We start from the raw sequence: 24543 nt of genomic DNA, 5'->3' as shown, positions 1-24543 counted from the left end.
ATTGGCGCATTTCCATAGAGGATTTACCCCAGTGTTTTACCCAAAAGGCTCAGACTTTTCTGTTTCAATCTACACGGGCCGGCACCTGTCTCTCACTGGGCCATGGCTCCGGCAGACCTGCACTCACTTGGGGCCAAAGTCAGGCCACTGGTACTCTTCAACTTCCAATTACATAACAATGGCTAATTGTATACTTTAACAGCTAATCACAAAGCAACTGTTTTGATTATGCCAAGGTTGTTGATTCTGCTCTTCACAAGTCCTCACTGCCAGCCCTAGCTATGGAAACAGTTTCCCTAGTCTAACATAAGGGTGTATACACTAGTGTAACACTGGTGTTACACTCAAAAAAAGCAGCAATAGAGTCCGTGCTCTTTACGTGTGTGTACACGCGCGCGCAGAATGAAGGGGCCATGACTCTGACGAGAGGGTCGTTCACCTACACAACTGGCGAGGAGTACCATGGGGACTGGAAAGAAGGTAAGACATCTCTATTAACCTTCCCTCTCAAGTTTACGTCTTCATACAGTAGGCACATATAGGCTGATCAATATGTATGCATCATGCTTTATACTGTTATGTAGGCCTTCATTTATGTATGACTATAGGAATTCTCTAATCATTGTGGTTTTAAAAATATTCCTCCAAACCTTTCACACTGAAGTACAGAGGTTGTTTAATTCATGAATGTAATATCCTCTTAGGTAGCATCAGCCAGATATTTTCATCCACAGAGCGGTCATATATAACATCCTTACAGCCTCATTACCATCTCTAGACAGTTCCCTGTGTCTCTGACTCCATGTGTGTCTTAACTAACAGTATCGTGTGTGTGTGTCTTCCTATGTGTCCTAACAGTCTCCTGGGGCACTGTCTTTCTAGGACAAAGGACAAGTTTGCCTTTTTTTAACCAAATCTCTATTTGATGTAAATGGCATGTTATAGAAGTGTCCAGACACTTTTTTGCGATTTAATTTGGTTTTGAGAAACTTACCCCACCAGTGGTAGAGGTCCTAAGACTCATTCTGCAGTATCTATCAAGGCACAAGGCGAGACCCAGATGCAGACACAGGAGGCAGATGGTTGGAGTCTTACAATGTTTATTAATCCAAAAAGTAGTAGGAAAGAGAATGGTCGTGGACAGACAAAAGGTCAAAACCAGATCTGAGTCCAGAGGTACAGAGTGGCAGACAGGCTCGTGGTCAAGGCAGGCAGAATGGTCAGGCAGGCGGGTGCAAAGTTCAGAAACAGGCAAGGGTCAAAACTGGGAGGACTAGAAAAAGGAGAAATGCAAAAGCAGGAGAATGGGAAAGCCGCTGGTTGACTTGGAACATACAAGACGAACTGGCACAGAGAGACAGGAAACACAGGGATAAATACACTGGGGAAATAAGCAACACCTGGAGGGGGTGGACACAATAACAGGAACAGTTGAAACAGATCAGGGCGTGACTGTATCGGGGCACTGATTAAACATGAACAAAGGCTCCAAAACACCCAAATACGTTCTCTTAGAAATGGCAACTCTCTCAGTATAGTGATGTAAGTCTTTAGATGTTGTACACAGAAAATTGTTACATTACGAACTTTAACGTTATATTCCATTTTGTTGTACTCGATCGATACGTTACTGTATATGTGCATGCACATAGTAAAGTATCGCTAGGATATAGCATTGCAGATAAAGTTCTATTGCTGGTGGGGTAAGTTCCTCAAAAGTAAGAGAAATGGCAAAAAAAAGTGTCTGGACATTTCTATAACATGCCATTTACATCAAAAAGTGAACTTGTCCTTTAACTAAGAGTCCTGTGTGTATCAGTCTTCCTTTGTGTCTTCGCTGAGAGTCCCCTGTGCCTTAACTAAAATAATCCCCTGTGTATCAGTCTTCCTTTGTGTCTTCGCTGAGAGTCCCCTGTGCCTTAACTAAAATAATCCCCTGTGTATCAGTCTTCCTTTGTGTCTTCGCTGAGAGTCCCCTGTGCCTTAACTAAAATAATCCCCTGTGTATCAGTCTTCCTTTGTGTCTTCGCTGAGAGTCCCCTGTGCCTTAACTAAAATAATCCCCTGTGTATCAGTCTTCCTTTGTGTCTTCGCTGAGAGTCCCCTGTGCCTTAACTAAAATAATCCCCTGTGTATCAGTCTTCCTTTGTGTCTTCGCTGAGAGTCCCCTGTGCCTTAACTAAAATAATCCCCTGTGTATCAGTTAAATAAAGGTTAAATCCAAAATCCAAATAATAATAATTCAAATCTGTCTTCATATGTGTCTTAACTCAACTGTCCCCAGTCCCTATGTTAGTTCTGTCAGTAATAAGGGATCATCTGGGCAGAATGAATACTACTGAGAGGGTGTGGGTTGGGGGAATACTGTGAACTCAACAACCCTTTGTCTTCCTCCTGTCCTTTGTTTTTCTGTAAGGCACGGGACTAGGTTTGTAAAGGTATAAACATACAGTGGCAAGAAAAAGTATGTGAACCCTTTGGAAATACCTGGATTTCTGCATAAATTGGTCCTAAAATTGTATCTGATCTTCATCTAGGTCACAACAATAGACAAACACAGTCTGCTTAAACTAATAACACACAAACTATTATATGTTTTCATGTCTTTATTGAGCACACTGTTGTAACATTCACAGTGCAGGTTGGAAAAAGTATGTGAACCCTTGGATTTAATAACTGGTTGACCCTCCTTTGGCAGCAATAACCTCAAACAAACGTTTTCTGTAGTTGTGGATCAGACCTGCACAACGGTCAAGAGGAATTGTGGACTATTCATCCTTACAAAACTGTTTCAGTTCAGCAATATTCTTGGGATGTCTGGTGTGAACTGCTTTCTTGAGGTCATGCCACAGCATCTCAATCGGGTTGAGGTCAGGACTCTGACTGGGCCACTCCAGAAGGTGTATTTTCTTCTGTTGAAGCCATTCTGTTGTTGATTTACTTCTGTGTTTTGGGTCATTGACCTGTTCCATCACCCAACTTCTGTTGAGCTTCACTTGGGGGACAGATAGCCTTACATTCTCCTGCAAAATGTCTTGATAAACTTGGGAATTGATTTTTACGTCAATGAGAGCAAGCTGTCCAGGCCCTGAGGCAGCAAAGCAGCCCCAAACCATGATGCTCCCTTCACCATAGTTTACAGTTGGGATGAGGTTTTGATGTGTCTTTTTTTCTCCACACATAGTGTTGTGTGTTCCTTCCAAACAACTCAACTGTAGTTTCATCTGTCCACAGAATATTTTGCCAGTAGCGCTGTGGAACATCCAGGTGCACTTTTGCAAACTTCAGAAGTGCAGCAGTGATTTTTTTTGGACAGCATTGGCTTCTTCCGTGGTGTCCTCCCATGAACACCATTCTTGTTTAGTGTTTTACATATCGTAGACTTGTCAGCAGAGATGTTAGCATGTTCCAGAGATTTCTGTAAGTCTTTAGCTGACACTCTAGGATTCGCCCTTGCTGTCTCTGCCTGGCCGGTCCCCCTCTCTCCACTGGGAGTCTCTGCCTCTAACCCTATTACGGGGGCTGAGTCATTGGCTTACTGGTGCTCTTCCATGCCGTCCCAAGGAGGGGTGCGTCACTTGAGTGGGTTGAGTCACTGACGTGATCTTCCTGTCTGGATTGGTGCCCCCCTCGGGTTCGTGCAGTGGGGGAGATCTTCGTGGACTATACTCGGCCTTGTCTCAGGGTAGTAGGTTGGTGGTTGAAGATATCCCTCTAGGGGTGTGGGGGCTGTGCTTTGGCAAAGTGGGTGGGGTTATATCCTGCCTGTTTGGCCCTGTCCGAGGGCATCATCGGACAGGGCCACAGTGTCTTCTGACCCTTCCTGTCTCAGCCTCCAGTATTTATGATGCAATAGTTTGTGTCAGGGGGCTAGGGTCAGTCTGTTATATCTGGAGTATTTTTCCTGTCTTATCCGGTGTCCTGTGTGAATTTTAAGTATGCTCCCTCTAATTTTCTCTTTTTCTATCTTTCTCTCTTTCGCTCTTTCTCTCTCTCTTCTCTCGGAGGACCATGCCTCAGGACTACCTGGCCTGCTGACTCCTTGCTGTCCCCAGTCCACCGGGTCATGCTGCTGCTCCAGTTTTAACTGTTCTGCCTGCGGCTATGGAACCCTGACCTTTTCACTGGACGTGCTACCTTGTCACGGACCTGCTGTTTAGGACCCTCTCTTTACCGCACCTGCTGTCTCTAACTCTGAATGATCGGCTATGAAAAGCCGAATAAAGATTTTTATTATCTGACCCTGCAGGTCATCTATGAACGTTTGAACATCTTGGTCATGTACTGTTATAATCTCCACCCGGCACAGCCAGAAGAGGACTGGCCACCCCTCAGAGCCGGGTTCCTCTCTCGGTTTCTTCCTAGGTTCTGGCCTTTCTAGGGAGTTTTTCCTAGCCACCATGCTTCTACATCTGCATTGCTTGCTGTTTGGGGTTTTATGCTGGGTGTCTGTACAGCACTTTGTGACATTGGCTGATGTTAAAAGGGCTATATAAATATATTTGATTGATTGATTCTTAACCTCATTGAGCATTCTGCGCTGTGCTCTTGCAGTCATCTTTGCAGGACGGCCACTCATAGGGAGAGTAGCAACAGTGCTGAACTTTCTCCATTTATAGACAATTTGTCTTACCGTGGACTGATGAATATCACGGCTTTTAGAGATACTTTTGTAAACTTTTCCAGCATTATGCAAGTCAACAATTCCTAATCTGTTACTTCCGGCGCCGACAGAGATGGCCGCCTCGCTTCGCGTTCCTAGGAAACTATGCAGTATTTTTTTTTTTTTTTTTTTTTTTACATGTTATTTATTACATTGGTACCCCAGGTAATCTTAGGTTTTATTACATACAGTTGGGAGGAACTACTGGATATAAGAGCAACGTCAACTCACCATCATTACGACCAGGAATACGACTTTCCTGAAGCAGAAAGATGATGTGTTTTGCCCACCACCCGGGACAATGGATCGGATCCCAGCCGGCGAACCAATACAACGACGCCGTAAAAGGGGCAGACGAAGCGGTCTTCTGGTCAGGTTCCGGAGACGGGCGCACCGCTCCCGAGCATACTACTCGCTAATGTCCAGTCTCTTGACAACAAGGTTGATGAAATCCGAGCAAGGGTAGCATTCCAGAGATACATCAGAGACTGTAACGTTCTTTGCTTCACGGAAACATGGCTCACTCGAGACACGCTATCGGAGTCGGTACAGCCAGCTGGTTTCTTCACGCATCGCGCCGACAGAAACAAACATCTTTCTGGTAAGAAGAGGGGCGGGGGGGTATGCCTTATGATTAACGAGACGTGGTGTGATCATAACATACAGGAACTCAAGTCCTTCTGTTCACCTGACTTAGAATTCCTCACAATCAAATGTCGACCGCATTATCTACCAAGAGAATTCTCTTCGATTATAATCACTGCCGCATATATTCCCCCCCAAGCAGACACATCAATGGCCCTGAACGAACTTTATTTGACTCTATGTAAACTGGAAACCACATATCCTGAGGCTGCATTCATTGTAGCTGGGGATTTTAACAAGGCTAATCTGAAAACAGGACTCACTAAATTCTATCAGCATATCGATTGTGCTACCAGGGCTGGAAAAACCCTGGATCATTGTTATTCTAACTTCCGCGACGCATATAAGGCCCTCCCCCGCCCTCCTTTCGGAAAAGCTGACCACGACTCCATTTTGTTGCTTCCAGCCTATAGACAGAAACTAAAACAGGAAGCTCCCGCTCTCAGGTCTGTTCAACGCTGGTCCGACCAATCTGGTCCACGCTTCAAGATTGCTTCGATCACGTGGATCGGGATATGTTACGCATTGCGTCAAACAACAACATTGACGAATACGCTGATTCGGTGAGCGAGTTCATTAGCAAGTGCATTGGCGATGTCGTACCCACAGCAACTATTAAAACATTCCCCAACCAGAAACCGTGGATTGATGGCAGCATTCGCGCGAAACTGAAAGCGCGAACCACTGCTTTTAACCAGGGCAAGGTGACTGGAAACATGACCGAATACAAACAGTGTAGCTTTTCCCTCCGCAAGGCAATCAAACAAGCTAAGCGTCAGTATAGAGACAAAGTACAGTCGCAATTCAACGGCTCAGACACAAGAGGTATGTGGCAGGGTCTACAGTCAATCACGGATTACAAAAAGAAAACCAGCCCCGTCGCGGACCAGGATGTCTTGCAACCAGACAAACTAAACAAATTCTTTGCTCGCTTTGAGGACAATACAGTGCCATTGACACGGCCCACTACCAAAACCTGCGGACTCTCCTTCACTGCAGCCAACGTGAGTAAAACATTTAAACGTGTTAACCCTCGCAAGGCTGCTGGCCCAGACGGCATCCCCAGCTGCGTTCTCAGAGCATGCGCAGACCAGCTGGCTGGTGTGTTTACGGACATATTCAATCAATCCTTATCCCAGTCTGCTGTTCCCACATGCTTCAAGAGGGCCACCATCGTTCCTGTTCCCAAGAAAGCTAAGGTAACTGAGCTAAGCAACTACCGCCCCGTAGCACTCACTTCCGTCATCATGGTGCTTTGAGAAACTAGTCAAGGACCATATCACCTCCACCCTACCTGACACCCTAGACCCACTCCAATTTGCTTACCGCCAAAATAGGTCCACAGACAACGCAATCGCAACCACACTGCACACTGCCCTAACCCATCTGGACAAGAGGAATACCTATGTGAGAATGCTGTTCATCGACTACAGCTCAGCATTTAACACCATAGTACCCTCCAAACTCGTCATCAAGCTCGAGATCCTGGGTCTCGACCCCGCCCTGTGCAACTGGGTCCTGGACTTTCTGACGGGCCGCCCCCAGGTGGTGAGGGTAGGAAACAACATCTCCACCCCGCTGATCCTCAACACTGGGCCCCACAAGGGTGCGTTCTCAGCCCTCTCCTGTACTCCCTGTTCACCCATGACTGCAAGGCCATGCACGCCTCCAACTCAATCATCAAGTTTGCAGATGACACTACAGTGGTAGGCTTGATTACCAACAACGACGAGACGGCCTACAGGGAGGAGGTGAGGGCCCTCGGAGTGTGGTGTCAGGAAAATAACCTCACACTCAACGTCAACAAAACAAAGGAGATGATCGTGGACTTCAGGAAACAGCCGAGGGAGCACCCCCCTATCCATATCGACGGGACAGTAGTGGAGAGGGTAGAAAGTTTTAAGTTCCTCGGCGTACACATCACGGACAAACTGAATTGGTGCACCCACACAGACAGCGCGGTGAAGAAGCCGCAGCGCCTCTTCAACCTCAGGAGGCTGAAGAAATTCGGCTTGTCACCAAAAGCACTCACAAACTTTTACAGATGTACAATCGAGAGCATCCTGACGGGCTGTATCACCGCCTGGTACAGCAACTGCTCCGCCCACAACCGTAAGGCTCTCCAGAGGGTAGTGAGGTCTGCACAAAGCATCACCGGGGGCAAACTACCTGCCCTCCAGGACACCTACACCACCCAATGTCACAGGAAGGCCATAAAGATCATCAAGGACAACAACCACCAGAGCCACTGCCTGTTCACCCTGCTGCTATCATCCAGAAGGCGAGGTCAGTACAGGTGCATCAAAGCAGGGACCGAGAGACTGAAAAACAGCTTCTATCTCAAGGCCATCAGACTGTTAAACAGCCACCACTAACATTGAGTGGCTGCTGCCATACATGTAAAAAATGTATCACTAGCCACTTTAAACAATGGCACTTAATATAATGTTTACATACCCTACATTACGCATCTCATATGTATATACTGTACTCTATACCACCTACTGCATCTTGCCATCTTTATGTACTACATGTATCACTAGCCACTTTAAACAATGCCACTTAATATAATGTTTACATACCCTACATTACGCATCTCATATGTATATACTGTACTCGATACCATCTACTGCATCTTGCCTATGCCGTTCTGTACCATCACTCATTCATATATCTTTATGTACATATTCTTCATCCCTTTACACTTGTGTGTATAAGGTAGCTGTTGTGAAATTGTTCGGTTAGATTACTCGTTGGTTATTACTGCATTGTCAGAACTAGAAGCACAAGCATTTCGCTACACTCGCATTAACATCTGCTAACCATGTGTATGTGACAAATAAAATTTGATTTGATTTGATCTTGGTCTTCTGAGATCTCTTTTGTTCGAGGCACGGTTCCCATCAAGCAATGCTTCTTGTGAATAGCAAACTCAAATTTTGTGAGTGTTTTTTATTGGGCAAGGCAGCTCTAACCAACTTCTCCAATCTCTTCTCACTGATTGGACTCCAGGTTAGCTTACTCCTTACTCCAATTAGCTTTTAGCTTCATTAACCTAGGGGTTCACATACTTTTTCCAACCTACACTGTGAATGTTTAAATTATATATTCAAATAAGTTTAAGCACACTATGTTTGTCTATTGTTGTGACTTAGATGAAGATCAGATCAAATTTGATGACCGATATATGCAGAAATCCAGGTAATTCCAAAGGGTTCACATAATTTTTCTTGCCACTGTATGTGACAAATGCAGATAATAGTCTCCCTCATTTCCAAAAGTGGTTGGTCTTATTCCTCCGACTCCACGCACACGCACACGCGCGCGCGCGCGCACACACACACACACACACACACACACACACACACACACACACACACACACACACACACACACACACACACAGTCTTACACACACAGTCTTGTACACACACATTCTTGTACACACACAGTAATACCATTGATTGACATTCTTATTCTATTAAGCCAAATCCTAACTAGCCTTCAACCCATGACCCACCATATCGAGGCCGACCTACCGTACCTCTGTCAAATCTCCAGGATAAGGCCTGCATTAGGAAACTCACTGGAAAGATCAGAGTCAACCCCTGTTGAGAAAACAGAGGTCAAGCAGCAGCACAGCCAAACACATCTGCCAGGAGTAACTATAATATTAATATTAAGAGAATATTTGAAAACTTGAGATCGTTAAAACATACTTTTGTTTAAAAGTTCAGCTCCCTCAAACACAGCTATGTTATATGCAATTTTTGATTGCACACAGTTTTGATGAGCATAGAATTACAATCCAAAATAATGTCAAGCGAGCATGATTGTGGGCCTCCCAAATGGCGCAGCAGTTTAAGGCACTGCATCGCAGTACTCAAGGTGCCATTACAGACCCGGGTTCAATCCCAGGCTGTGTTACAACCAGCCGCATAACTGTCCCAGCGTCGTCCGGGTTAGGGGAGGGTTTGAACGGGGGTGCTTTACTTGGCTCATCGTGCTCTAGAGACTCCTTGTGGCGGGCCGGGCGCCTGCAGGCTGACTTCTGTCATCAGTTGAACAGTGTTTCCTTCGACACATTGGTGCTTCTGGGTTAAGTGGGCGGGTGTTAAGGCGTGTGGCTTGAGGGGCCATTTTTCTGGGGACGCATGGCTCAACCTTCGCCTCTCCCGAGCCTGTTGGGGAGTTGCAGCGATGAAACAAGATTGTAATTGGGGAGAAAAAAAGGGTAAAACACAAAAAAGAGAGCAGGATTACAGTTTTTATACCATAACATGCACTGTAAGATGTGGAATAAATACCCTCAGTCTGCTTGGATCTTACCTGTAGATGATTGGCTAAGTACACATTCTTAGGGTCATATGGAGAGAACAGCCACGGAAAGTATTCAGACCCTTTGACTATTTCCACATTTTGTTACGCTCCAGCCTTATTCTAAAATGGATTAAATAAAATACAAATATTCAGCAATCTACACACAATACCCCATAATGACAAAGCGAAAACAGGTATTTTGACATGTTTGCAAATTTATTACAAATAAAACCTGAAATAACTTATTTACATAAGTATTTGAAATTGAGACTCGAAATTGAGCTCAGGTACATCCTGTTTCCATTGATCATCCTTGAGATGTTTCTACAACTTGATTGGAATCCACCTGTGGTAAATTCAATTGATTGGACATGATTTGGAAAGGCACACACCTGTCTATATAAGGTCCCACAGTTGACAGTGCATGTCAGAGCAAAAACCAAGTCATGAGGTTGAAGGAATTGTCTGTAGAGCTCCAAGACAGGATTGTGGCAAGGCACAGATCTGGGGAAGGGTACCAAAAAATTATGAGGGGGAAAAAACTATTTAATCAACGTTAGAATAAGGCTGTAACGTAACAAAATGTGGAAAAAGTAAAGGGGTCTGAATACTTTGCGAAGGCACTGTAAATTCTGTATTGGATCATACAGGCGGCAGACGCATTAATTCTTTAGCGTGCGTGTGTGTGTGCGCCTGTGTGTGTGTGCCTGCGTGTGTGTGCGCCTGTGTGTGTGTGCCTGCGTGTGTATGAGGTAGTAACAGCAGACAGATTCTGAGGTAGTAATCCCTGTTAGAAAGCAGCTGGATTAGACAAGCTTTAAGGAGGCTGTTGGCAGATGGGATCCTAATATACTAAACCTATATTTGGCAGAGGAAGGAAGATTCCTAAATCCCAGTTCAAAATGATGTGTATACTGGACTCGTGTGCCAAGGAGAAAACACTTTTGTCTGCGGTGTAGCATGTGCTTAGATTATTCAACGATCAAGTAGCCTGTTACAAGAGTATTGGTCCATGCATTAAGTTTAATATTTTTTGATGATAAGGAAAGGAGAAATGCTGCAATTCTAAAGTAATCTAACAGATCAGATTGTTGTATTTTCTGTCTCTAATAACCTAAAGGATGTCTTGCTCTGTTGTGCTCTGTGCCCCCCTCCCCTCCCCCCTCCCCTCAGGTCAGAGACATGGAATGGGCCAGCTGAAGTTCTCGGGATGGAACCTGCTACTCAGGACAGTTTGAGAACGGACTGTTATATAGCTCAGGGGTGCTCCTTTTACTAGAGGGATCCAGGTGTTTGTGTGTGTGTGTGTGTGTGTGTGTGTGTGTGTGTGTGTGTGTGTGTGTGTGTGTGTGTGTGTGTGTGTGTGTGTGTGTGTGTGTGTGTGTGTGTGTGTGTGTGTAAACACATCATCTTTATTTAATGTCTTCTTCATCCCTAGGTATGAAGGTGAGTTTGCCCAGGGGAAGTTCCAGGGAGCCGGGGTCTTCAGTCGCTTTGATGGGATGAAGTTTGAAGGAGAGTTCATGAGTGGTCGTGTGGAGGGGTCCTGTCCTCAAACCACATGTATCTAATAGGAGTAACAGTTGATCTTGTGTCTGCCATCGTGTCTGTGTCCAGGGTTACTGACGTTTCCAGATGGGAACCATGGTGTGCCGTGTAACGAGGGCCTGTTTGAGAACCATACGCTGCAGAAGAGGGAGAAGTGCCCAGGGGTGGTTCAGTGTGCACAAGGAGCCGCCTTCACTGCCCACAGTCTGGCTCTATGACCCTGCAGAGACCAGGACAATATGTGGAGTGGCTAGCAGTTCAGCAACTAGACTCTTCTTATTTCCAAAATGATGGAACAATGGGGCTCAACCATGGCCAGGATACAACATCCTCCTACAGGCACTCCAGGATGGACGACAGGGTTATGCATCAGGGTTAGGGGCAATTCTAAATTGAGTTGCGAATTGGTCTTTAATTCCATTTCAGTTCTTGAATTGGAATTGGCCAGACCCCACAGAAAGCAAAACTTGAAATTAATTTTAATTCGTAGTAGAATTGCTAATTTATTCTACACATCACATGGCCTATATACATGTTTCTTTTGACACAATGTATGGTTACTAATACTATGTATAACATATTATAGGTTAAAACATATTTTACTAAAATGGGTTTTAAATTATTGTAGTCTGGAAATATAAGATCATTTTCTAGGTTGTTTATAATAATTCATGATTAAATTACAAGTTTTTAAATATTAGAAACATTTTAATTTCACAGAATGCATTAAATAAAATACTCCAGGAGGGAACTAGCCCCTCATGACAAAAATAAGACATATCTGAGTTATATCAAGATAATATTTGAAATGGTATTTAAATTATTTTGGTAAAATATATTTCAAAGGAATGAAACTTAAATGTTTCAGTTCAATTTCTTTGAATTGGTTTGAATTACATTCTATCTCCTTGAATTCAAATGCTTCTTCCTGTGGGGTGTGGCCAATTACATTTTGAATTTCATGGGCTGAATTAAATTCTGAATTGACCCCAACCCTGTTATTCACCTCTGGCTCTGGCTCTCTCTGGCTCTGGCTCTGGTTCTCTCTGGCTCTGGCTCTCTCTGGCTCTGGCTCTCTCTGGCTCTGGCTCTCTCTGGCTCTGGTTCTCTCTGGCTCTGGTTCTCTCTGGCTCTGGCTCTCTCTGGCTCTGGCTCTCTCTGGCTCTGGCTCTCTCTGGCTCTGGCTCTCTCTGGCTCTGGCTCTCTCTGGCTCTGGCTCTCTCTGGCTCTATCTCTCTCTGGCTCTGGTTCTCTCTGGCTCTGGCTCTCTCTGGCTCTCTCTGGCTCTCTCTGGCTCTGGCTCTCTCTGGCTCTCTCTGGCTTTGGCTCTCTCTCTCTCTGGCTCTGGCTCTCTCTGGCTCTGGCTCTCTCTGGCTCTGGCTCTCTCTGGCTCTCTCTGGCTCTGGCTCTCTCTGGCTCTGGCTCTCTCTGGCTCTCTCTGGCTCTGGCTCTGGCTCTCTCTGGCTCTGGCTCTCTCTGGCTCTGGCTCTCTCTGGCTCTGGCTCTGGCTCTCTCTGGCTCTGGCTCTCTCTGGCTCTGGCTCGCTCTGGCTCTCTCTGGCTCTGGCTCTCTCTGGCTCTGGCTCTCTCTGGCTCTGGCTCTCTCTGGCTCTGGCTCTGGCTCTCTCTGGCTCTGGCTCTGGCTCTCTCTGGCTCTCTCTGGCTCTTTCTGGCTCTTTCTGGCTCTGTACTACAAACCATTTTGTGTTTTTCTGTACACCGTTATGGCTCTTCTGTACACAGTGGACTTCTGCTATAACCCCAACAAGCGACACAAGGGGAACTGGGCTGCCTTTCATTGAGTGGAACTGTGGTTGTGTGAATAAACCTGGGATGGACATGGGCAAACGAAATGCCTGCCTACTCTGCTAGGAGGGGCTACTGACTCCACACAGCCTTTTGATTGGTCTCTGTGTCTGGCAGTCAGTCAGGATGCCTAGTAAATTATCTTTTACTTGTACTTTAATTCTTAATGAATATGTGTGGGAGACCATATTGTTCTATTTTGTCTTGGCATATCTTTATGATATCACTGACAGGCTGCTTCCCAGTTTAGCATCGCCTCAATTTTCTCCAGGCTTAAGTCTCGAATCAAAACACTGACTGCAGATATAGGTAACTGACAAAATAATTGCAACACTTGAGTAAATGAGGGATACAAAATATATTGAAAGCAGGTGCTTCCACACAGGTGAAGTTCCTGAATTAATTAAGCAATTAAAATCCCATCATGCTTAGGGTCATGTATAAAAATGCTGGGTAGGCCATTATTTTGGCTACCATGGCTATAGGATGACAATAGCCCCATCCACATGGCACTGAATGGGTTGATGAGCATGAAAACGATGTAAACCATATACTATGGCCGTCTCAGTCACCAGATTTCGACCCAGTTGAACTCTTATGGGAGATTCTGGAACAGTGCCTGAGACAGCGTTTTGCACCACCATCAACAAAACACCAAATTATGGAATTTCTCGTGGAATAATTGTGTCGCATCCCTCCAATAGAGAGACACTTGTAGAATCTATGCCAAGGTACCTGTATATTGTTTTGACAACGTGAGACAATGTGAAAAAGTCAAACAAATTATACATTTTTTGTTCACTAATTAGTGGCTTTCACCTACGACATTAAACTCTCTGAGCTGTATGATCATAATGTAAATGTACTATTTAAGAAGCAAGAATTTCATTTTTAAGCTATTTATCATATGGGCTAGTCTTTAACATCGCTCTCCCCTCTGCCATCCTCTTCTTCCTATCCCTCCTCTCCCAAACTCTTCCCTCCTCTTCTACCCTCCCCTCATCCTCCCTCCCATTCTCTTCCTCAATTCTTCCTCTCTCCCTCTTCCATTTGCCCTGTGTATCCAGGAGTCTGACCCCCCCCCCAGACAGTAGACTGTCCTCTCCAAGGATGTGATTTGGAAGGAGACAGGCATGACTTAACGGAACAAATAAAGGGGAAAAGGAAGAACGGACCAACACATAACAAATGCAACATTTCGATAGGCCTTTGTCAAGACATAAGGGAAGGACATGATTGGTCAGATAGCAGGCTGTTTATTCTCTATGGTGTGTATTGCTTTTTTAACATGTATTTATTTTTTATTTAACCTTTATTTACCTAGGCAAGTCAGTTAAGAACAAATTGTTATTTACAATGACAGCCTTGTTCAGGGGCAGAATGACAGAATTTTACCTTGTCAGCTCGGGGATTCAAGAGTTTGAGTTTGTTTTGATATTCTAACCTGCATGTCGTGATCGCGTTGTGTGGGGGGACAAAATACATTTATGCACGATGGTGCACGCGCGCAGCCGGTTTGGGTTCCGTGTTACACTATATGTAACGATCGTCGTATCGAGGAGAAGGAGAAGACCAAGGTGCAGCGTGGTAAGTACTCATAATGACTTTTAATGAATACTAACAAAACAACAAAAATGATAAACGAACAGTTCTGCCAGGTGAACATACACTAAACAGAAAACAACCACCCACAACACACAATGGAAAATAGGCTACCTAAGTATAGCTCCCAATCAGAGACAACGATAGACAGCTGCCTCTGATTGGGAACCACACCAGGCCAAACACAGAAATAGACAACCTAGATATACAACATAGAATGCCCACCCACATCACACCCTGACCAAACAAAACATAGAAACATACAAAGCAATCTATGGTCAGGGCGTGACACTATAACTGTTATTATTCCGTGTTAAACTATATCGTGTGACACTTTATAGGCTAGTGAGACACTAGTCACTTTAATAATGTTTACATACTGCTTTACTCATGTCATGTATATACTGTATTCTATTCTACTGTATTTTAGTTAATGCCACTCTGACATTGCTCAATCTAATATTTATATATTTCTTAATTCCAATATTTTACTTTTAGATTTGTTTGTATTGTTGTGAATCGTTTTTAGATACTACTGCACTGTTGGAGCTAGGAACACAAGCGTTTCGCTACACCCACAATAACATCTGCTAAATATGCGTATGTGACAAAGAAAATTTGATTTGATTTATTTGATTTTGACACCTATGTTACTTGTCATTATTAATCATAGAACGGTTGGTATCTGTATTCTACTAGGATTGATCATGGCTATGGTGTGATGACACCAAATGGATCCATTTTACAGGAACAGTTTACTCTGGATAAAGATATGGTTTTGTCGGTGGATGCCTAGAGCCTTAACCAAAGACAATGGAATGATTAGATAGAGGATCTCTGGGAAGCTGACTTGTCTATAAGGAGACCATCATTATCAGAAATATACTCTGTTATTCCCCAGAGAGTAGAACGACATGGAGATCAATGCTATAATGGTAAAGACTTAGGGATTTTCAAGGGATTTATGCCAATAACAAAGACATAGATTGACAGGAGACTTAACATTCCGGCTGCTAACATTCCGTCTGCTAATTTGACATAAAGTATCTTCTAAATCTTTATTTTCTTCATTGAGATCTCTTTGTTGTTCGATATTATTCCAGAGTCTAGAGAAAATAATCATGTTAAAAAGAATATTTATTAAAAATGTTATTTGATAGAAAGATTGTCCCTTACAATGATAAAGGTTTCTCCATATCGAGTACATTGTCAGCAGAAACACTATGTGTTCTTCCACAGAAAAATCGAAACAAAGAAGAGTGTTTTTATATTTCCCCCTACACTGATTGAGGTGGATTTAGCAAGTGACATCAGTAAGAGATCACAGCTTTCCCCTGGATTCCTGATCTTTCTTATATCTCTCAGATATAGAACAGACACTTCAGACCCCCCCCCCCCCCCCCCCCGGCTTAGACAGTGTTAGCATTTTATGGGTTAAGCTAGATAACATGCTGGCAAAATGTTCTGATCATTAATATAGGAGCAGACTAGTGCAGGTGGGATCTCCTTTCCTTCCCCTCTTCATATTACACTACTTCAGGACTGTATCTCAAAAGTCTATAGGTCTCCTCGTCTCATCTCTTTCATTTCAAAAGTCTAAAGTGGCCTCCTCATCTCCTCTCCATCATTTGCACTAACTGTAAATACAGTGTGGAAGAGTGAAATTTGGTGGAAACCTAATTGAAAATACCATTCAGAGACACACGTCCATGTGATCAAACCAACAGACAGCTGACTGGTCATTTCAGTTGTACATTTTTACATTTTAGTCATTTAGCAGACGCTCTTATCCAGAGCGACTTACAGTAGAGTGCATACATTTTATTACATTTTTACATACTGAGACAAGGATATCCCTACCGGCCAAACCCTCCCTAACCCGGACGACGCTATGCCAATTGTGCGTCGCCCCATGGATCTCCCGGTTGCGGCCGGCTGCGACAGAGCCTGGGCGCAAACCCAGAGACTCTGGTGGCACAGCTAGCACTGCGATGCAGTGCCCTAGACCACTGCGCCACCCGGGAGACCCATGTACAACTGACTAGGTATCCCCCGTTCCCTTTCCTTTCTATCCTTGAGCAAGAGATCGTCTTCCCTCAGGCAGGACTGTGCCTATGATGACAACAGGGAAATATGTCCACTGAACCCACTGAAGTATGTGCACACATCCCTAACCCAGTCCTGGGATTTAAAATAGGACAAACCAGTCATTACAACCATCCCATCCAACCCTGGGGTGCCACAGAAACAATAGAGCCAGTGTTTACTAAACATTGTGTCACGGCCGATGCTGGAAGAAGCGGACCAAGGTGCAGCGTTGTCAGCGTACATTACTTTTTATTTGGAATGACGCCAACAAAAACAATAAACAATACAAAACGACCGTGAAGCTTAAGGGCTATAGTGCCACAAACAAAGACAACTACCCACAACGAAAGGAGGGAAAAAGGGCTACCTAAGTATGGTTCCCAATCAGAGACAACGATAGACAGCTGTCCCTGATTGAGAACCATACCCGGCCAAAACATAGAAACACAAAATCATAGAAAACAAAACATAGAATGCCCACCCCAAATCACACCCTGACCAAACCAAATAGAAACATAAAAAGGCTCTCTAAGGTCAGGGCGTGACACATTGTCTGTAACGGTAGGCTACTGTGTGTGTCCTGTGCTTAACTGTAGCCTCTGTAAAACTAAAAGCAGTCAAGACAGTTATTCTGTGACCTTTTAAATTCAGAACAGCTACTGATGGACATCAATTTTTCAATTACTATGCCTGAAAAAGAGTGCAGTGAACATGTATTCCCTCCAGAATACTGGAAGTATGGTTGAGGAACCAAATACAGTGGCAAATCAAAACCTAAACCTATGATTATGCAATCAACACATGGGCCTACTGGAGTAACATTTTAATCTTCTCGTAAAATACTGTTCATAAAGACTTTTAACAACAACAAAAAACGACCTTGGACATGAATTTGTACATCATTTGTTGATTTAAGATCCTCATGGACGGTTATGTGGAGCATCATCTAGAGAAAAGCCAGCAGTGACTGTACTGCTAAATCTTGGCTTCTCATATAGATTATCTACACTTTCCATTGAATACACAGTATATAGTGACTAAGCCTGTATGATGAGACAGTGTCACTCTACTGCAGCAACACAGCCTTTTGGGCTTTTTAAAGCTCTTTAGGAGAGAATCATTGATGAGCTGCCTTGTTAAGTGCAAACTGGGCTAAAGGTTTGAACAAGTCACTAGTATCACACTGCTCAGCTGAAAGGACATTTCTAAAAATATGTTTTCAGATAAGCAGATGACATACAAGCAGCAGTCTCACTCTCTCTGGCATCACAGCACACAGTATTCATCTCAGAGCTTAGCCTGTTTTGCCCTAGAAAGACAGACTTTACCAGAGAGCAGCAGTAATAAGGCTTGGGATGGATGACACATTAGTCAAACACCATTTCCATAAGGTGCATGAGTATACTGGACATGTATAATATATTACATCATTAAAAGTGCTTGGTTTATGTGCTGAAATACTGAGAGCAGAAAAGATCTTTTCAGGCCCCTACTGTAACTACGATCCTGATACATCAGATATAACCAGAAAGCGAGATGATGAGAGTTTGCAATGACTCTGTAGATCTGCATTGAAATGACATGATCAAACATTTGGTGAGCTTCTTTATTTACTATAGCAGTGGTCACCAACCTTTTCTGAGTCAAGATCACTTTCTGAGTCAAAATGCATGCCGAGATCTACCGCTCAGATTTTTTATTAACATTACTTAAAAAATGTAAGCCTATGCAACATTAACCAATTAAAAACAGTACTGTAGCAATGAGGTTTGTGAAGTAAGCTATAGGCCCAATACATTATCACCGCATACTGGCTTTGCCTGAATTTACCTGCCAATGTATTGGTTCAGACATTTTTTTAAATTATATTTCAAAATTTGAGGTAGGCTATATGATCACAACGGTAATAGATCCATTGGTGTATTACTTGTGAGGCATAGCTGAGTGAGCATACATTTAAATAATTTGCTTTTTATTTTACTGGGCTGATGGTGCCTGCATCTGATGGTCAGTCTCAGCAAAGGGAGAGAGCAGCAGACTGAGCGTCCGTCTCTCAACATCCCTCCGCTCTCCCTTTCCTCCACTGACACTGACCAAAAAGAGACATCGTCTTCCAGCTGATGGCAAAACTCGAGTCGCACCACATTATTTCTACCTCATGCACAAATTCATGTTGTTACTCCTATAAACAGAGAAAGTGAAATATTTCTTGACATTAAAAAAGACCCAAGCCGCTAATAATAACAACAACGCAAGCCTATAGATACACTTTCCTACTCATTCATTACTGCTGCACTGCTTGTTGTAGCGCTGAGTGGAAATAGGAAGAACACACATTTAATGGCTTATAAAAGTGTTGAATACAAAGTGTGGACAGTAATGAGTAAGAACTTAAACATGAACTGACTCATAAAAACAGCAGCTCTTTGCTGTATTCGTTGACAGTCTCTCTCTAGTCATGGTTTTAAACGTTTTGAAATCTCACAGTATGAATTTTGTCGTAGCTTTCTTTTGTCTGCTACGTTATTGCAGACTCGGTCATCTGAGCAATCTGATTGGCCAGCGGAAGCCTAGTGCACTTGATTTACTCTCCAGGCCCACCGGGAAGGCAGTTTTTACCTTCAGACACATGAAATGGCAACAGTTTGCCTACCCGGCGCACAGGGCAGCTGAAATGGCTGCACCTACCACCAACAGCCCGAGACTAATACCAAAAAATAGGAACACAAGGCTTTATCGTTGGGTTTTTTACAGAAATGTTTGGCGATCGACTAGAAATGCCTTGGAGATTGACAAGTCGATCATGATCGACTGGTTGGTGACCACTGTACTATAGGGACAAAGATACAGGGCCAGGTCATGCAGGACTCAAAACCCTGCACATACTGTGCCTGTCCAGGATGGGAGTTGCAGTTGACCTCTGTGCACCCATTCAGGGGCTGATATGCTGAAGTCTGGTTAGGTAGGTTCCAGTGGGGGTGCGAGGTTTAGGACTGAAGGCTGATTTGGTGGTCTGGTAAGGTATGTCCAGTTCTAGATTCTCCTTGGAGTCAAACTGCCACTCTTTCACCTGCTCCACTGCTGTAACACCCTAGACCCACTCCAATTTGCTTACTGCCCCAATAGGTCCACAGACGACGCAATCGCAATCACACTGCACACTGCCCTAACCCATCTGGACAAGAGGAATACCTATGTAAGAATGCTGTTCATCGTCTACAGCTCAGCATGTAACACCATAGTACCCTCCAAACTCGTTATTAAGCTCGAGACCCTGGATCTCGACCCCGCCCTGTGCAACTGGGTCCTGGACTTTCTGACGGGCCGCCCCCAGGTGGTGAGGGTAGGAAACAACATCTCCACCCCGCTGATCCTCAACACTGGGGCCCCACAAGGGTGCGCTCTGAGCCCTCTCCTGTACTCCCTGTTCACCCATGACTGTGTGGCCATGCACGCCTCCAACTCAATCATCAAGTTTGCAGACGACACTACAGTGGTAGGCTTGATTACCAACAATGACGAAACCGCCTACAGGGAGGAGGTGAGGGCCCTCGGAGTGTGGTTTCAGGAAAATAACCTCACACTCAACGTCAACAAAACAAAGGAGATGATTGTGACTTCAGGAAACAGCAGAGGGAGCACCCCCCTATCCACATCGACGGGACAGTAGTGGAGAAGGTGGAAAGTTTTAAGTTCCTCGGCGTACATATCACGGACAAACTGAAATGGTTCACCCACACAGACAGTGTGGTGAAGAAGGCACAACAGCGTCTCTTCAACCTCAGGAGACTGAAGAAATTTGGCTTGTCACCCAAAACTCTCACAAACATCCTGTCGGGCTGTATCACCGCCTGGTACGGCAACTGCTCCGCCCACAACCGTAAGGCACTCCAGAGGGTAGTGAGGTCTGCACAACGCATCATCGGGGGCAAACTACCTGCCCTCCAGGATACCTACACCACCCAATGTCACAGGAAGGCCAAAAAGATAATCAAGGACAACAACCACCCGAGCCACTGCCTGTTCACCCTGCTGCTATCCTCCAGAAGGCGAGGTCAGTACAGGTGCATCAAAGCTGGGACCGAGAGACTGAAAAACAGCTTCTATCTCAAGGCCATCAGACTGTTAAACAGCCATCACTCACATTGAGTGGCTGTTGCCAACATACTGACTCAAATCTCTAGCCACTCGAACAATTAAAAATTGGATGTAATAAATGTATCACTAGTCACTTTAAACAATGCCACTTTATATAATGTTTACATACCCTACATTACTCATCTCATATGTATATACTGTACTTTATACCATCTACTGCATGTTGCCTATGCCGTTCGGCCATCGCTCACCCATATATTTATATGTACATATTCTTATTCATTCCTTTACACTTGTGTGTATAATGTAGTTGTTGTGAAATTGTTAGATTACTTGTTAGATATTACTGCATGGTCGGAACTAGAAGCACAAGCATTTCGCTACACTCACATTAACATCTGCTAACCATGTGTATGTGACCAATACAATTTGATTTGATTTGATTGTACAAACAATTACACATTGACGCAATTGTAATTTTTTTAAATATAAAATGTAAATGCCAACCTACAGTTTTTATTTGAGAAGAGGAGAGTCTGATACACATGGTTTTTGAGCCTCATGTCAACAATGAGCAGCTTGAGTATGTTATATCAGCATCAGGCAGCGCAGTGTCCCCCTCCTGGAATACGCAGGGGCGGAGACGGAGGGGTGTCCGGGGTGGCACTGGACACCCCTGACATCTGATTAGCCACCCCGAGTGCCTCCCCGAAATGTCATTCGCTACTGGCAGTTTGATGCTGATTGACATCTCATTTCACCTCTTGTTGAAAGAATCATTTAATTTGGTGGCACATTTTTCAAATCGAGGACGAGGAAGAGAGAATACTAACGTTGGTTGCAAGATACAGAAGAAGAAGAAGAAGAACATGCAGAATAAGAAGAGAATATTTCCACAGCTCCACAAGCTCTTTTCACGATTGGCGAAAGCATCATATTTGAATTAAGTTTTAAGCTTTAGCATCGGGTTTAGGTTTCCTGAACAACTTTTATGAATGATGAGTTGCTGTGTAAGTTAACGTTAGACCTTTGGCTCCATTAACAGACAGTTAATCAGATAAGAGAGATCGGTTCCCAATTTAGCCTAACATTATGTTTACATCTGTGCTAGTAATACACGTGTATACAGTGCAGTGTCATAAGTTACAGTATACCAATGTGTTCAGCAAGTTATCATTCAGCAATTTGAAATCCATTAACTCAGTTAGATTTTCACACGAACTCAAAACGAACAATTGTTATTATCAATCTGTTAACGTTACTCAAACGATTACCAACATTTGCAGATAGCCTGTTTGCTATCGTAAAGGTGTAAGAAATTATAACTAGCTAAGTTACTTACTGCAGAGTAGGGCTAGCCATGCTCTAACTAGTAACTTAGGCTGGTAGTTGATTTTAAGGTACAGTTATGATAATGGAAATTTGTAATTAAGATTGGACTAAAATGTGGGTAATTGGATGTTAGATGTAACCAAAGACTGTCTTATTTTTGCATAGGGTCAATTAAACATTTTATTTTAGTTTATTAATTCGCCCATTTAAAAAAAACAAGCACACATAAAACTTGAAAAAGCCATACATTCACATTAATAAAATCATCGAGGATAACACACAATAAAGTCTGGGACTTATTTCCATTGTGGTCCTCTTGAGACAAGGTGGCTAGACAAGATCGAACACAGTATGGCAGTGAAATAATAAAACAAAAACAGAGAAGAAGAACATCTATCTCATCATTCCAGTTACATCATAGAGGTTATTCATATGGGCACAGAAGACATCAAACATATTTTTACTTTATTTTTAAAGCTGCCCAGAGAGGATGTTGTTTTTATGAGCAGAGGCAACTCATTCCATTCTGAGGCTCCAGTATACAAGAGTACCTTTCCCAGCATTACTCCTGAACCTGTATAAGCACACATCAGCAACACCTGATCTGGTGCTGTGATTGTGTGTATCCCTAACACGAGGAAAGTAATCACTTAGATATCTGGGCGCAGGACCATAAATACTCCTGTAAACCAAACCTAGTCTAATCTGGGACACCCTAGCCTCAACAGGCAGCCAGTTTAGTTCCTGAAAGCAGCTCCTGCCTATGTGAGTACGTGGACTCACCTTCAATACTACCCTGATCAGCTTATTCTGGGCTATCTGGAGCTTCCCCTTCATAAGTTTAGATAGGCCCCTAAACCAGGAAGTACTAGCATAGTCAAAATGGCATTGAATGACGGCAGTAGCTAGCACTTTCATGGTCCTTATCCAGCAACTTGGACTTTCTAGCCAAAAACGTAGTCTTGGCATTAACCTTCCCTAGCACTTTATTGGCCATGCTCACACCTCCCAAGCTTCCATCAAGGATTCATCCCAAGTAGCTAACAGAGGTTTAAGTAGTCAGCACCTCGCCCCCTAATTTCACACTGATTTCAGAGGACCTACTCAATTTAGGTCTGGATCCAAAAATAATTGCTTCAGTTTTCCCTAAGTGCAGAGATAGCTTATTATCTCCAAGCCATTTGCTAATGTTATTAAGCGCTGTGCTAAGTATGCTCTCCAACATAGTTTCACTTTTGTGAGACACCAGAAGTGTAGAGTCATCCGCATAAAGAAAAAGACGGCAAGAACAAGCATCTTTCATATCGTTAAGGCCCAAGCATGCTCCCCTGCGGAATGCCACAACTTATTGGTTTTGCCTGAGACAGTGAACCATTAACCTCTACTACTTCCCTTCCTGATAAATAGGACTTTACCCAGCCTAGAGGGATACTGCTTAACCCCAGTGCCTCCAGTTTGGAGATTAGGAGACAGTGGTTAACTGTATCAAAGGCCTTCTGTAGGTCAAGCAGTACCATTCCACACAGATTTCCCTCATCAATCTCTTTCCTGATGAAGTCAGTCAAGTAAAGTAGACATGAATCAGTGGAGTATGTTTTTCTAAAACCCGACTGAAAATCATACATTAGACCCTGTTTGTTAACATATTCATACATTTGCTCATGTACAATTCTCTCCAGGAACTTTGATGTTACACAGAGGATAGATACAGGCCTATAATTCCCAGGGTCAGACTTGATCACCGTCTTATACAGAGGTATAACTTTAGCTTGTTTCATGTCCCTGGGAAAGGTGTCCTTGTTCAAGAGAGAGATTAATGATATGCGTAATACAAGGGGCCCATTTCCTCAGCAGAATCTATTAGAAACCTTGCAGTAATTTTATCCAGGCCTGTGGCTTTGTAGCATTTAAGCTCTGCCAGCATACTGACTAGTTTGGCTGTTGCTACCTTTGCAAAAGAAAAAGAGTTTGGCTGAACCCCTAACTCTACATAATACTTCTTGACTTGGTTGCTTCCATACAAACCAGAACTGGTGGGCAGCTTGCTTGAAGTAAAAAAATAGTTGAATTTATTGTCAACCTCTGCTTTTTCATATACCATCTCCCCCCTGATGTTCAGTCCAATACTGTTTAGTTTGTTTTTGGTAGTACTACTACAGCCTAGTTCCTTAAATGATTTTCAAAGCTTTTATGGTCATTTTTGTTCTCTTAGCTTCATCCATCCTGCTCTGTGCTTCATTTCTGTGATGTTTATATAGAACAAAATCATGCTTCTCTTGAGAGTTCTTACATTTTTTAAAGGCCTTATTCCTTGCTTGGATAGATTCTAGAATCTCATGATTAAACCAACGGCTAGATCTCTGCTTTACCCTGACCCGTCTAATGGGAACCATCACATTCACCACATCAGGGAATCTACATTTAAAGACTTCCCAGGCACTG

At 43.6% G+C, this 24543-nt stretch overlaps 1 pseudogene; it reads left to right on the top strand.

The window, feature by feature from the left end:
- Positions 1-413: 413 nt before the first annotated feature.
- Positions 414-15585, top strand: LOC139571105 (MORN repeat-containing protein 4-like; annotated as a pseudogene).
- Positions 15586-24543: the final 8958 nt, after the last annotated feature.

The sequence above is a fragment of the Salvelinus alpinus genome, chromosome 3 (assembly GCF_045679555.1).
Source record: "Salvelinus alpinus chromosome 3, SLU_Salpinus.1, whole genome shotgun sequence".
Classification (NCBI taxonomy): Eukaryota; Metazoa; Chordata; class Actinopteri; order Salmoniformes; family Salmonidae; genus Salvelinus; species Salvelinus alpinus.
Note: the sequence above shows the minus strand (reverse complement) of the source record. Positions and strands in the feature narration are given on the sequence as shown.